General features: G+C 37.9%; 1 protein-coding gene across 2 annotated transcripts in view; it reads right to left on the bottom strand.

The window, feature by feature from the left end:
* The window catches only part of ANKRD50 (ankyrin repeat domain 50), an 86,301-nt gene that overhangs the window by 11,654 nt on the left and 60,629 nt on the right, over window positions 1-14,018 (bottom strand). The gene's annotated exons all lie outside the window — the stretch shown is intronic.

Here is a 14,018-nt window from a genome sequence, read left to right as displayed (position 1 = left end):
TTTAAATCACCAGGCCTGTAAAATTTACACTGAAGAGTCCTAGAAGAGTTGACTGAGATGACATCTGGTACAGTGATATTAATTTTAATGAAGTTTAAAACTTGATGGAAATTCTGAAAGACTAGAAGAGTGCTATTACTGTGCCGATATTCAAAGAAGGGCAAATAGGATGAGGTAGCTACAGTTTAGTTTTATCAATTCCATGCCAAATTAGACAAGTGCTGATACGGGATACAACTGATAAAATAAGAAGGCTAGCAATATAATAATGCTGATTAATATGACGTTATGCAAAATAGGCCTTATCAAATAAACCTGATTTAACTGTTTGATGAAATTACAGGTACGGTTAATGAAAGTAACTGCAGAGACAGTGTGCTCAGGTTTCTGAAAAGCATTTCCTTTTCTACTATATACCACCCAATTAAAAATAAGCACTATGCAACATCAATAAAACACACAATGGATGGATTCAGTACTGGCTGACAGATCTCAAAAAATAGTAGTCAGTGTGAAATTGTCATCAAATGGGAATGATTCCAGTTGGGTTCCACAAGGATAGGAATTAGGTTTCACGCTATTCAGCACTTTCCTGATACATATTAAATAACTGACCAAATTTCCAGAGGACTCAAAGACTGATGGAGTGGTAAGTATAGTGTGGATAAGGCAATCATACAAAGAAATCTAGATCTCTTGGTAACTTGAGTCCATTGAAATGTGCATTAACACAAATATAAGTTAAGCAAGTAGGAATAAGAAATACAGGCCATGTCTGTAAAATGGGGATTCATACCCTAGTGACTCAAAAAAGGAAAAGCAATTCAATTCCTCATTAATAGGGACCTACCTAAGTTGCAGCAAGATAAAAGGTTTTTCATGGCCCACTTCATGAGCATTTTACGGTGGCCCTGCCCCTCACTGCTGATTGGCAGAGGGTGCCTTCACTCAGTCTGCATCACTACCGCTTTTTTGGGGGTCAGTTTTGTGGGAAATTGCAGCCAGTGCTGGATTTCCCAGCAACTGTGAACAACACTGTTTTATGCAGTTTCCACAAAATCCACAAAACCACAATTTAGGTAGATTCCTAATCATGAACTCCCAGTGCAATTATGTGGCAAAAATGTGATACTCTGATGTATAAACAGGAAAACAATGAGTAAGTACAGGGACGTGGTTTCATATGATATTGTTCAGACCCAAACTGATAATACTCTAGAATTAAAGGCTGCATTCAGATATTTTTTTTTAAAAACTGGCGCTTTACTTTAAACCCACACATGCCCAGAAGAGGCAGCACCTTCGTTGGACCCAGCTTGCCTGACATCTGTACAGATCCAGTGCTTTAGTGGGGCTTTTTCGGTGCTTTTATCTAATAACTGACTGAATCAGCTTTTAGCTAAAAGCGCCAAAAGCCTTGGTGAAGTACCCAATCTATACAGATGCTGCAGAGCCAGGCTGAAATAATGTGCTGTTGCTTCTGGTAAAGCACTTTTTTTGTTTGTTTTTTTAAAGTCTGCAAGCAGCCCTAGTGTACACAGGTTAAAAAGGATGATGAAAAATAAGAGGAAAAAAAGAAAACCACCACTGAAATAATTTCAAGGCTGGAGAAAATGCATTACAGCATGACACCTGAAGAGCTTAATTTGCTTCGTGTATCAAAAAAAATTGACAGGTGACTTGACAGCTACACAAATCACTTTATGGGGAGAAGCAGCAGGTGCAAGATTTTTTTAATGCACTAGACAAAGAGATAATAAGAACCAATGGCTAGAAGGTGAAGCAAGGTATTTTTCTTAACAAGGGTGATTAAATAATAAAAGAAACTATTAAGGAAATTTGTGATTACCCTATCGATACTTTCAATCAAGATCAGGTATGCCTCTAGGAGACACTAGTCAAACAAGTTATTAGGTTTGATGCAATGGTTGCTGAGTGAAATTTAGCAGCCTTTAATATAGATAAGGTCAGACAAGATGATCTAATGGTCCCTTCTGGCTTTAAGCTTTTTGAATCTGTAACAACTTTTGTGCTCAAGTCTTAGCAAGTCCAGGGCTGTCTAACAAAATCCAGTTTAAAACTGTAAAAAAAAAAGGATCTAAATAGTACCCAATAGAATAAAAAGTTTGTTCCCCTTATTTATATGTTATACTGGTATCTATTTTGTATGCTGTTTGCTTTTATGCACATTTTTAATAAAGACCTAGATAAGTATTTCAAGCCTTCCCCACAAGAATACCTAGAAACTTTGATCTGCTGGCTGATAGCTGCTTTTAGCAAATGTATAACTTCTATACAAGTTTAAAGAAATTTGTTTAGACAAATCTGAATGTTTAAATTGATGAATGGGATAAGGACAACTGCAATTAGCAGTGCTGCCTTCTGAAAAATAAAATTTTAGTATACATTAATGCTCAGAACCATATACAGTGCACATTTCAGAAAGAATACAGTTTTAATATTAATGAAATTATTTTCTTGAAAACAATTCAGACAACTCTGGTATTAGAAAAGACTGTTCACATTAGAAGAAATTATGTTTAATGAAGGCATAATAATATGGACAATTTAAAAAGTAAATACAAATACAATCTATAGATGATAGGATGATATCTTATTTTCTCTAAAATATTGAAAATACTGAAAAGAAGCATTGGAAATTGCACAGAATATGCTTCCGGAAATGAACATGAGATGCATATAAAAAGAAAAAAAAATCCCTCCCCCCATTCTTAGATATGTGACCCATTATAATGGAACCAAGTTTTCTCTCAGTTATCTTCCTGTTTATTCATGAAAGGAAGAATGGAAATTATTCTTTAAACAAACATGCTATTCTTAAAAACAAATGAAAAATATCCTCGCAAATTCCAGTAGCCTCCATGCTCCCAAGAGGGTAACAGGCAGGTAGAATGGAGACATGTGATCTATAATTACATGCATTACCAAGGTCTCTTATTGAAAACATGGTTTCAACAGTGCCAAGTTTTACATTTGCTATACATGCACCATTTTTTTTTAAATAAAACATTTCATTGTTTGTGAGACACTTTTCTGGAAACTACAGAAATCTGAGAAACTACAAAAGTCAGAAAAACAGTAATTTACATTGCTTAGTTAAAAGATATATTTTAGGCCAGAACTGTACTTCGCCACTCCAGGAACAGACAATAACCTAATCCCTCCAGTGTAGCAACTTGCACATATTTCCTTAGTCAGCTAATTTGCCCCCAAATCTTTTCCTTTTCAAACCAAAAACGGTTGTTAAAACCCAAATTATCTGGGGTAAAAGCAATCATGTGGCATCCAATTCAGTCCAACTTTGGCCATACCTCAAGAAGCAAATAGTTTAAAATGCTACTTTGAAAAGTGGCCTTGTTTAGACCTATGTTTATTATGTTAAAAATGAGTTTCAGAATAATCTGCTCAGATCATGGTTCTAACTGCAAATTCTGCTGAGGAGCTAAGAATGCAGCTGTCCTCTTTCCTACTTGAGCATCTTTACTAAAGGTTCTGCACCTTAACCTAGCCCCTTTGTTTTCTGCTAAGCCCTTTTGCTTTTATTTGCACAAATATTATTGAGAAGAATTTTGTGCACAATTTTGTCAGCACTGGTCAAGGAAGGACATGGTTCACTTCTCTCCATTAACTATGCTAGCTCCGTAAGACTAACAGCAGTAACATTAATGAAACAGTAAACTTTTTTAAACAGTACATCTGTTGACACAAATCTGTTGAGTGATGAAGTTCTAATTTTATATAGCCACTTTTCATACCCAAACTACACAGATAATAGTGCTTTACCTTGCAGACTGAAAAAACATGAAGAGTAGAGGAGAAAAACAACGAAACAAAACATAATTGCAGTTTCAGGATCTTTTCCTAAATGAAAAGCAAATTTTCTGAAACCTTCAAAGACTGTAAACTGTAAACACTATCTATATATGCCATAGTCCATCAAAAGTCTGCTTTAAATAATGTCTTAAGATGATCTGCTGAATGGGGTGATTCATTACTGATTTACAATATTGGAGCTAGATTATATACTACATATTAAAATATTCTGTATCCAGCGTTGCAAAACCTCATTTGCCCATGTCAAGCAAGAAATTTCCTTGACTAAGTACAACCAATGTAATTAGTTTCTGCAGACTCTAGCCTTTCATTTTAAAAGAAAAGGAAGTTTCTACCATACACTAGGAAAACTTAAATATTGCCTAAATCACACAATGAGTATAGTCATGTCTGTCACACTGCCAGGTCTGTACAGGGAAGTGCTATTCCACTCAGCTGAGAAGATGAGTGAATGCAGGGGCAGATAAATCTGGTAGTCACTTCTCTCTAGTTATCATCTGGCTTTCTAAGGTAACCTACTGCTCCTCTTGACCAGAGGCTGACTGACACCTCCTGACCATTTTTGGGGTTTTTTGCTGTTCTCCCGCCCTGGCGGGGGGTCGGGCTAGAAGATCTACTAGGTCCCTTCCGACCCTTAATCTATGAATCTATGAATCTGACGCAGTTCCCTCCTGCAAGCTAGGAAACAAGAACACAATCTTCTTAGTCCCCACCATCAAAGGAAATAAGGACTCCAACAACTGCAGTGATTCTAAGGAAAGGAAATTGGAGGCAGTATGGAGGCCCTCCCCATGGACTAGAAAGTCACACTGCAAGTCGAACAGCTAGAAACAGAAGAGAAGAAGCTCTTATCTGGGAAGTGCTCCAAATCCACTTGGGAGAGAAGAGCTGAGGCAGACACTGAAGTTCTGAAACGATGCTGTTGAAAGATAACACCTACAATGGGGAAGATGACTGATAATTTGGGGATTGGAAGAAAAGTGAGAAAAGAATTAGTTGAGGGAAGTGGAAAGAACTACCTTCCCATTCAGTAATGAATGAATGTATATATATATCATCTCTTTTCACCCTCATGTATTAGAAAGATGAACAGCCCTGACAAGCCCATTTTTCCTCCCCACCTTTATTCTTCAAAGAGACCTAAAATCAAGTTCTCATCTATGGTGAGTAGTGGCAATAAAGAGTCTCTGTGCCAATATAGTCACCACGTATTTGGTTATCTGATGGAAAGGATGCAGTTTCCCTGCTTTTGGCAAGAAATGAGTTTAGAACTGACCCTAAAGTCACTGTTAGATGCAGCAGAAGATTGCTTCCAAAAGCAGTGTGGTGCTACAGTGGGACAGATGTTCTAGGGAGTAATGCCATTACTCTTAGAGTGGTGTCAGATATTCACTTGACAGGTACAAATCACTGGAGTATAGTAACCTATTAAAGTTAGTATGTATTTAGGAGATAAGGGCTTTGTTACACATTGCATTTTGAGCTGCTTCAATGTTCATCAGTGTTAATTCTACCTTGAGTTTGGAGCAGTCGCATCTTAAGGTTAAAACCGTTCTCTGACTGTCCCTGACCTGCACAGCTGTGACTTGCTATTAGAGGGCTGGAGAGCAGGAGCCTGACTGGGAGCTACAGCTGTGAGTTGCCAGAACAGGGCAGGTGAGCCAGGACATGCTTCTATCCCTGTTCTAGATGGAGGTGAGAGATGGGCTGAAGGAGGTGGCAGCATGAAGTTGGGAGGTGGAGAGTTAATGGGATAGGGGGTTGAAAATTAAATGAGAGATAGAAAGGAAATGGGGGTGGTGGAAGGGTGGTGAAATGAAGGAAATCAGCCACTGAAGGATAAAATAAAAAGAAGTAAAAAAAAAAAAAATTAAAAAGGAAGAGGAAGTAAATTAAAGAAGGTTTCATGTTTCAATAAATTCGGATTTGGGAATTTAACATGAGCTAAATTGCTTGAACGTGCATCTGCTCGAGTTTTAACTGAATGTGTGACACAATAGAGGCCCTAATATCCTTCCTATCCATACAAACTGAGAAAAATAAGCTTCAACCCCGCTTTTTATCACCATTCTTAAATATCATATAAAAATAGACTGCAGAATGCTTAAAGTGCCCTGGATATAATGGGTAGAATAATAGGTAGGATTGATCCTGTCGGGTATTTAATCCTGAAGAGATTTAGGTACCTGAGAAGATCAGGAAGGGCACAAAGTACTGCCATGCAATCTTAACTCTGGACTAACATTTTTTTTCCATTTAAACTCTTCATTTTTTAAGTAAAAAAAATGTTTTATAGGAATTAGTGCTCATTTACATAGGTTTATCATCTTGGTTTGCAGCTGAGATTCTACTGTAGTTTGGTAAAGGTAAGGGATGACACGATTCCTAAGTATCTAGCCCTGTTTTGTGCATACTTCATTACAGCAGAATGGGGACTACAGCTGTATGCTCCAAAAAATTCAGTGCACAACTAGTAACAGGGTTGATGAGACATATCAGACATGATCTCTGTCCCAAAATCTTGACAGATTTAAGCCCATGAAAGACCTGTCTCTCTCTCTTCCCCCCCTCCCCCATCCCTCTTGCCCAGAGGGACTCAGAGGATGCAGAGGATTCGGACCACAGCAGGGGAGAAATGCCTCCCCAAATCCCAGCACCTGCACAGGAGGCAGAGGGACTCAGACACCTACACAGAATGGAAACCTCTCCCACTCCGTTAAAACTGGTTCCCACATGGAAGCAGGGAGAAGGGCCCAGGTTCTGTCTCAACTGATCTCTCTCTTCAGCAGATCTGAGTTCACTTAGGGGAGAAGTTAGAGAGGCTCATAGCATTTGGAAAGGCAGTGACCCCCAGTGCCAGTAAATTGTGTAAGGACAGAATAGGGACTTAGACCCCTATCCCCATTCTCCTCTACTCACAATGCCACTTACCTAATCCCACCTACCTAATCCCCTAATCTTCACACCTTCCCTTGATCCCCAAGATTTCTCTCTTCCCCTACCATCCACATTCTTCTTCTCTCCTCTCCATAATCCTGTCTCCTAGTCATAGCCCCAAACTCTCCCTCATTCTTCCTTCATTACTACATCTGCTAATTTCCTTCCTCTCCAACCACGTATGGTGAAGTAATTTAAGTTTTTTAAAATACTTGTAACACTTTCTGAATTTTCTGTAGTACTTGGATTGTATTTCATTAAAATAAAACAGGAGCGCTCCAACTCTGGCCAGCAGGACTTCCTACAGGTAGGCAATTTGGCCAGGGGTGGGAGGAGGAGGGGAGAGAGAGGGGAGCAGTAGCAAATGTCTCCCTCCTCCACTTCCAAATTTTCAAGCTCCCGGTGGGAGGCTGAAGCAAAGACATACCCCCTCCCCTCTGCACAGCCAGATTGGGCCAAACCATGCCCCTTCCTCCTGCCTCCCACAGAGCCAGGCCAGGGCCAGGCTAAGCCCCCTTTCCCTGCATGGTCAGATGGGGCTGGGTTGTCCCCTGCCTTACCTCTGTGCAGCCAGATGGGCCCATGTGCCTGCCCTGGGTGCCTGACTGGGACCACAAACCAACCTGTAAATGGACCAGACACTGCTCAACTGGCCTACCAGGTGAAAAGTTTGGGCACCACTGAAATTTAAAACATTCCTCTTTGACAAAGGAAACAAAAGAACACAAATCAGTCTCCTCCCCCTAGTCCTCACCTTCTGATTTTTATCAAGAGTCCACTTTGCCCTGACACTGGTTGGCTATAGATCAAGTTGAATGGCTATTTCATAGTTCCTTGAGCCACTTAGCTCACACAAAAACTTTTAGACTAGGAACCCTCTGGGGTTCATTCAGTACAGGCATGTGCTATATAAGCTATCCAAGTCAACAGATATAGCAATATAAGCTACCTGGCTTGACTTACCCATTCAACGTTGTGTTGTCAAAAAGATATTGGAGATTATGTGTTTGCGGGCGGGGGGGAAGAAATCTGAGTGACTGAAACCATGTTGGGCACAAGCAGAACAAGCATTTCAGTTAGAAAAAAAATGCAAGAATCTGCCAACATTAAAAAAGAGCTAATTTTGGTTCTGTTTTTCCGGGAGGTATCTTAGAAATTTAGGCTAACGAACAAGAGATTTCTAACACTAAATTTATCCTATATCCCTCTTAAAGTACACCATATTTCAAGGTAGTCTGAGCAAGCAAGTTAATTAAATTGTGCAGAATAAGCAAACCTCAAAACAAGTGCTTTGCAAAAATAAATCTCATTCACACTAAAACAATTTTAAAAAGCTTTATAGAGGGACAGCCAAAAGTAGAAGAATGAAATTAGATTCTAAAATATCTGTCACTACCTAAGACCCAAGTAAAACAAAACATTTTTTCCTAAATATTTGTCTACAAAAAAGATATTTTGCTTGTCTAAACAAAAATCCTACAAACTTGTTTTCCAACAGCATTAGACACAATAAGTCACTTCATTATTAGGCTTTCATGGATGAAAAGCATGAAAACATTATGAGAAAGCTCATTTTGTTTCAGATACATTCCCACGAATATCTTAAGCTCAGCAAAAACAGGAAAGTAGCAGACAACTTACAGTCCCACGACCCTGCTTTCACATTGTTCAAATTTTTCTCAACACACATCATTTTCTACCCAATGGGAACTCCAACATACATTTCCCCAATTTATTAAATTCCTTGCTAGCTCTGTAAATCCATTCTATATATAGTTTTTCTGGCATCCTACTGAGTTCTTGGGTCTTTGAATTTTTTTTCCAGCTATATACATATTTTAAGAATAAACCACCCCTTTCAGACCCTTATACAACAAATATATGCTATTTATATAGACTACATAAAATACTTAATTTTTCCTAGCATGGATATTTTTATTTTAGTTCTACATAGACATTTAAACTAATTTTTAAATATGTTTTGTTCACTTCACTGAATAGATCTTAAATATTTAATCTACATGATAAACAAATGCAGCCATATTTTAGATATGAATAATTTAAGTGGCTGATATAAGCAAGATCTCAATTAGGTATTTATACAAACACAGTTTCATAAGGAAATATGTACGAAACTGAATAATGTCCACCTGAAAAATGAAATGCTGCATTAATTTTTGTATCTGGAAATTTACAGCATAATGTACCTTCTACACTGTAATCATATTCTACACAAATCTATTAACTACCTACCAAATGTTTACAGTTAAGTAGTATAAGTTTCTTTTCTTTTAAAAGAAAACAGAACCACATTTAAGTAAATATTTGCCGTGTTAATCAGAGCAGAGAGGGAAGCAAAAAAAATCAAAAAGCTAATTAAAAGTTACACCTGTGCACCAACTAGGAACATTTTGCTGTGTTTTAACCTCTATGCATGTGTGTCAATGCTTTTAAACTTTAGTATAACAGTAGATATACTTTACAAATATAAAGATATTTGAGAAAAATGGTATCTTATAATTAAATTGTACAGTTCACAGTTAAGCCTCCCACCTCTGAAAGCTCTTCCAACAACATGAAACTACTTTAAAGTATTTTTTTTAGTCTTTGACAGAAAATGTAGGACGTCTTTGGTTGTCTTTTCATGAAAGAACCTCTCTTAAAACCTAGTCTCAAGCTACTTTATGCTGTGAAGTAGAAAACTGAAAAGGGGAAAAATCTCATTTCTCAAACCAACAATTAGCAGTAGTTGAATGGTTATGTTTTTTATTACATATTACCAAATAGTTTGAAATTCCCCAAATTGTAGTTAGTTGTATGCAAGCCTTAATATGTGGGTCTTCACTTTTTGGTGGTATAAAGAATAGGTTGGGAGGAGCAAAAAGAAGTCCTGTCAAATCAATTAATACTAAATTGAGATCACAGGAGGAAACTTTTAATCTGGGAAAACAGATTAACAAGGCCTTTGTGAAATCTAGCCACTGAAAATGGTGGGGTGGGGAAGGGAACGTTGTGAGCCTGAATAAGAAAACACGCAGATATTGCTGCTAATTCACCCTCGTGAAGCCGATGCATAATCCAAATGGATTTAAGGATAGTAGGTAGTCTAAGATAATAAAATAGGTGTCTCTGAGTTAGACACTGCACTGAGATGCTCAAATAGAAAACCTTTTCCAAATTATTTCCTAAGTATAGTGAAAGTTTTCTGCTACAAACCAAGGTTTTCCAGCTTTTAGCAGAACAGCTTTTTTGGTAGCTATTAGCCTCCAGGCACAGCCAGACTGGATTTTAGTTTTGCAAAATTGCAGACAGAACACATAGATGTCATAGGAGGCTGAACTGATAAGTTCATCAGACATGAATAACACAACAATGCGGACTGTGGGCATCTCACACACTGAGGCTAAATCTTGTCTGGAGTTTCCTCTGGGCTGGTCAGGTAGGCATATATAAATTCTAAAGTTCACAAGATGCAAGAAGCTGGCACTGTGTTCTGCTCTTCAGTCAAAATAATTATTTTCAAGTAGCCTCAAACTCATGAAAGATATTCTACAGAATCAAATGTTTGATAGTCTATTTGTCTGCTGAACTGATCCACCAAGGCATTTTGCAAGCTTGGACTATATAGAGACATTGCTTAATTTAATAATAAATGCCTCAGTCCCAGAAAAAAATAAATAATTTTGCTCCTCCTTGTTAACATAATATCTTATTGCTTCTTCCATCATTTGGGCTGCACATTCCCATAGCAAGAACAGAAATGATACAAAGCTTACTGCCACATCTAGAACTCAAAATACAAAAGGCCACATACCTAAGCCTGAAGCATGCTCTTAGGGATACCACTTGGTAAACCTGTAAATACAGGCAGTTCACGGACTTACGACACAATTGGTTCCTGAAAACCGTGTCTTAAGTTGAAACGTTGTAACTTGGAACCAATTTTCTCATAAGGAACAATGTTATAAATGGGGGATTGGTTCCTGAACTAAGGCCTGATACCCTATTTTCACCAAAAATACCCCAGAGTTTTGTACTCAAACAATTATAGATGACTAATATAGCTACATGAATATATTTATATTGTAAATAGCAGTCACATTGATTTGGAAGGTCTTTTTTGAGGTGACTTTGCTGGACTTTTTGAAGGGCACTTGGTTGGGCTTTTTGAAGGGTTCTTGGCTGGAGTCTTGTTAGGAGTCTTGGCTGTACGTTTTTCTGGAGTCTTGTCTGCTTTCTTAAAGAAAGTGTCCAAGGAAGTTTGGATAGATGTTCTCCAGGGAGATGAGCGACGCAGAGAACTTGCTCGCTGGCATGGCATTGCATCGGATCAAGCGTTGTAAGTCAAAACTGGCATTGTAAAGTTGAAACAGTGTAAAATTATAAATGTTGTAAGTGCAAAACGTTGCAACTTGAAATATTGTAAGTTGAGGACTGCCTGTAACATGATACAGTGTGATCTGGAATTTCTCTTTTTTGTAAATTATATCTTGTTAGATCTGAGATCAGTATGGCTTCCATCCTTAGGATCACTGACTAGCCGGACAAGGAGATTTTGATCCAACTCCTGCTAGTGACTACTCTACAATGACATGCAGGCAGAACTAAGGTACTGGCAGAATAGCAGGGATGGGGCCAAGCTTGAAGGGGAAAAAACAGAAGAATCTGTGTCCACAGCAGCACATCACCTTCCCTAGCCTGGAATGGAAAGGAATTTCATCATCCCTTTGCTGTGATGAAATACATATGAAACCCACAGCCAGTATGCCCCCTGCCCCCATCCAAGAAGCCAGCTAGTGCCCATCCCAGGCCCCGGACTGGGATCACCAGCTGGACCTGGCCTGTGAATGGACTGGACAGACACAGCTGATCTGGCCCACCAGGAAAAAGGCTGAGCACCACTGAGTTACTCCATTAGCTCAAGTGGCAGATATCTGAAAGTTACCACCGTGTTGATGAACCAGGTGAGTGGCAATATATAATGCACTATGGAAAGTTTGGGAGTATTTTAAATATAGGAAAGTACATACCAATATGCATTAAGATAAGGCTGTAGAGATAATTACACAAAAGTAAAAAATAGTAGTTACTAGAAGAGAAACAAATTTATGTTCATCAGAGCACATAATAAGGGATAGCTTGCTACTTCCCTCATTTATTCTTCAAATCAAATTTACATCACTAAAAACGGATCTTCTATTTCAGGGGCGCTGTTATTATGCAAGGTGTAATGGGGGTCGTACTCTCATTCCTATATAGAGGAACACAGATGTGGCAGAGCATATGGCACCAACATAATTCACAACCTCCTAGAATAAATTAACTACTTCCTTCTTAAAATGTCAATTCTTAAAATGGTTTTTAGGCAAAACTTGCTTTGAAACAATTAGGAATTTTGCCTAAACAAATATCACTGGTCAGACCTTGATGGAAAATCTTCACATTAGCCTTAATGTGCAAACCATTAAAACTTTTACCCCGGCTCAAACTGTACTTGCCATATTTGATAATTATTGAAGATACTTGGGCTTTGTTCTCCACATCCTATTATTTTGTTTAAATGTTCCAGGAGGAACATGCATTAGACAGTGTCAACTAGGGAACAGACATAAGTTTGGCAGGAAGAGAATGGGGATTCCTATGGGGAAAATTGGAGAACAACAGAAACAGGAATGGAGAGAGATGCAAAATAGCAGGAGCACCAGTAAAGATATGGTTAATTCAGTCAGGAAACAGGTAAGTAAATATCAAGCCAATAGGGATAAGGAATAAGTTTTACGTTTTTTAAAAATTAAGATGTTTTGCAACATACTTTAGACTTCTCAATGAGTTTATGCATTTGGTTTCTAAGCATCTTAACACAGCAGCTCCTAGGAATCTTTAGATCAGATATTAGAACATAGAAATGATTCTTTTAACTTAATACACTTGTATCTAAAAATGTTATTATTTGATGAAATGGTAAAACATCTTTAAATTGAAACTTATTGACAAGGTGTGCCAAGTTCTTGGCAATTTCTTCTGAAAAACATGCGCGCTTCTTATGATGGTGTTTAACAAGACAAACTGCTTTTGACAACTCTTGCCCTCAATACCATTAAAATATTTCATTTAGTAAAACTTCCTGAATGTGTAGACTATAATTTTCTTGCTTTGACATTTTTCATAATCACAACCATAATATGTATTTTTCTATCTGTATCTAAAAAAGAGAAAGATTAGAACTAGATCTTTAAACCAACAAATAGTACTCCATTTGTACACAAATTTATTAAATATTTATATGGTACAGGAAAAATGAAAAATAATTATTCAATATGAATGCATATTTGCTTCTTAGTACAACATACCTAAAAGGTGACACATCTGAAAACTTCTAAAGCTTGTAAGCCTAATGATGGCTGTTTAATAAAGGGATTTATCTTTACAAAAGCAAGCACCACAATTTTAGCAATTAACTTAAATTTTAAAGGGAAAATACTTCTAGCACTTAATCAGCTTAAGTGTTGGGGGTTGTTTGCCTGTTTGTTTTGTGCTTTAATAAGTAAATACAAAACTGTTTTAGCCTTATGTGCTGAAATTTGCTCTCAGCATAGAGTGTATTAGAAATATTTATAGGTTCTGTAACATATTATAGTTGTAGGGGAAAGCCCGTATGCATTTATACTATCATTCAGTTGTCCAGTTGTTGAACATTCATAACTAAAATTATGTAGCTGGAGGATGTGGGTTGTGAGGAGGAAGATTATGGGAAGAGGGGGAACAAATGGGGCAAGAGAAAAAAGTGGTGTTAAAGGGCATGAGAAGGGGAAGCAGCCATGTAGAGGAAACAGTGATGTGGGGGGTGTATATAGACCAAGGGTGGCTAAAACATGGCCTGAGGGCCAGATCTGACCTGGCCCTCAACAGCTCACCAAACCTCCCTAACTGGCCCTCCAGCCCAAATAATTGCCCAACCCCAATACAGACAAAGAAGGCAGCAGCAGGCAAGCATTTTTTCCATCTTTTCTACTCAACAGATTAGTTTTGGATTACTATGGAAGGACATCATTGTCTCAAATATGCCTCTGCAGGCCTGCAGAGAATAGAATATGGACACATATAACACCTAGCTTGGTTTAAATGTGTTTTAAACCTGCCTGTTAAACCAATTTAAAGCTCCCTGGAATGGTTCAAAAACAGACCTGGAAAATCGAGTACTTCCTTTTTTTTTTTTTTTTAAAATG

The sequence above is a fragment of the Gavialis gangeticus genome, unplaced genomic scaffold (assembly GCF_001723915.1).
Source record: "Gavialis gangeticus isolate Ggan-Ray unplaced genomic scaffold, GavGan_comp1, whole genome shotgun sequence".
Classification (NCBI taxonomy): domain Eukaryota; kingdom Metazoa; phylum Chordata; order Crocodylia; family Gavialidae; genus Gavialis; species Gavialis gangeticus.
The sequence above is the reverse complement of the archived record's forward strand: the minus strand, read 5'-3'. Positions and strand labels throughout refer to the sequence as shown.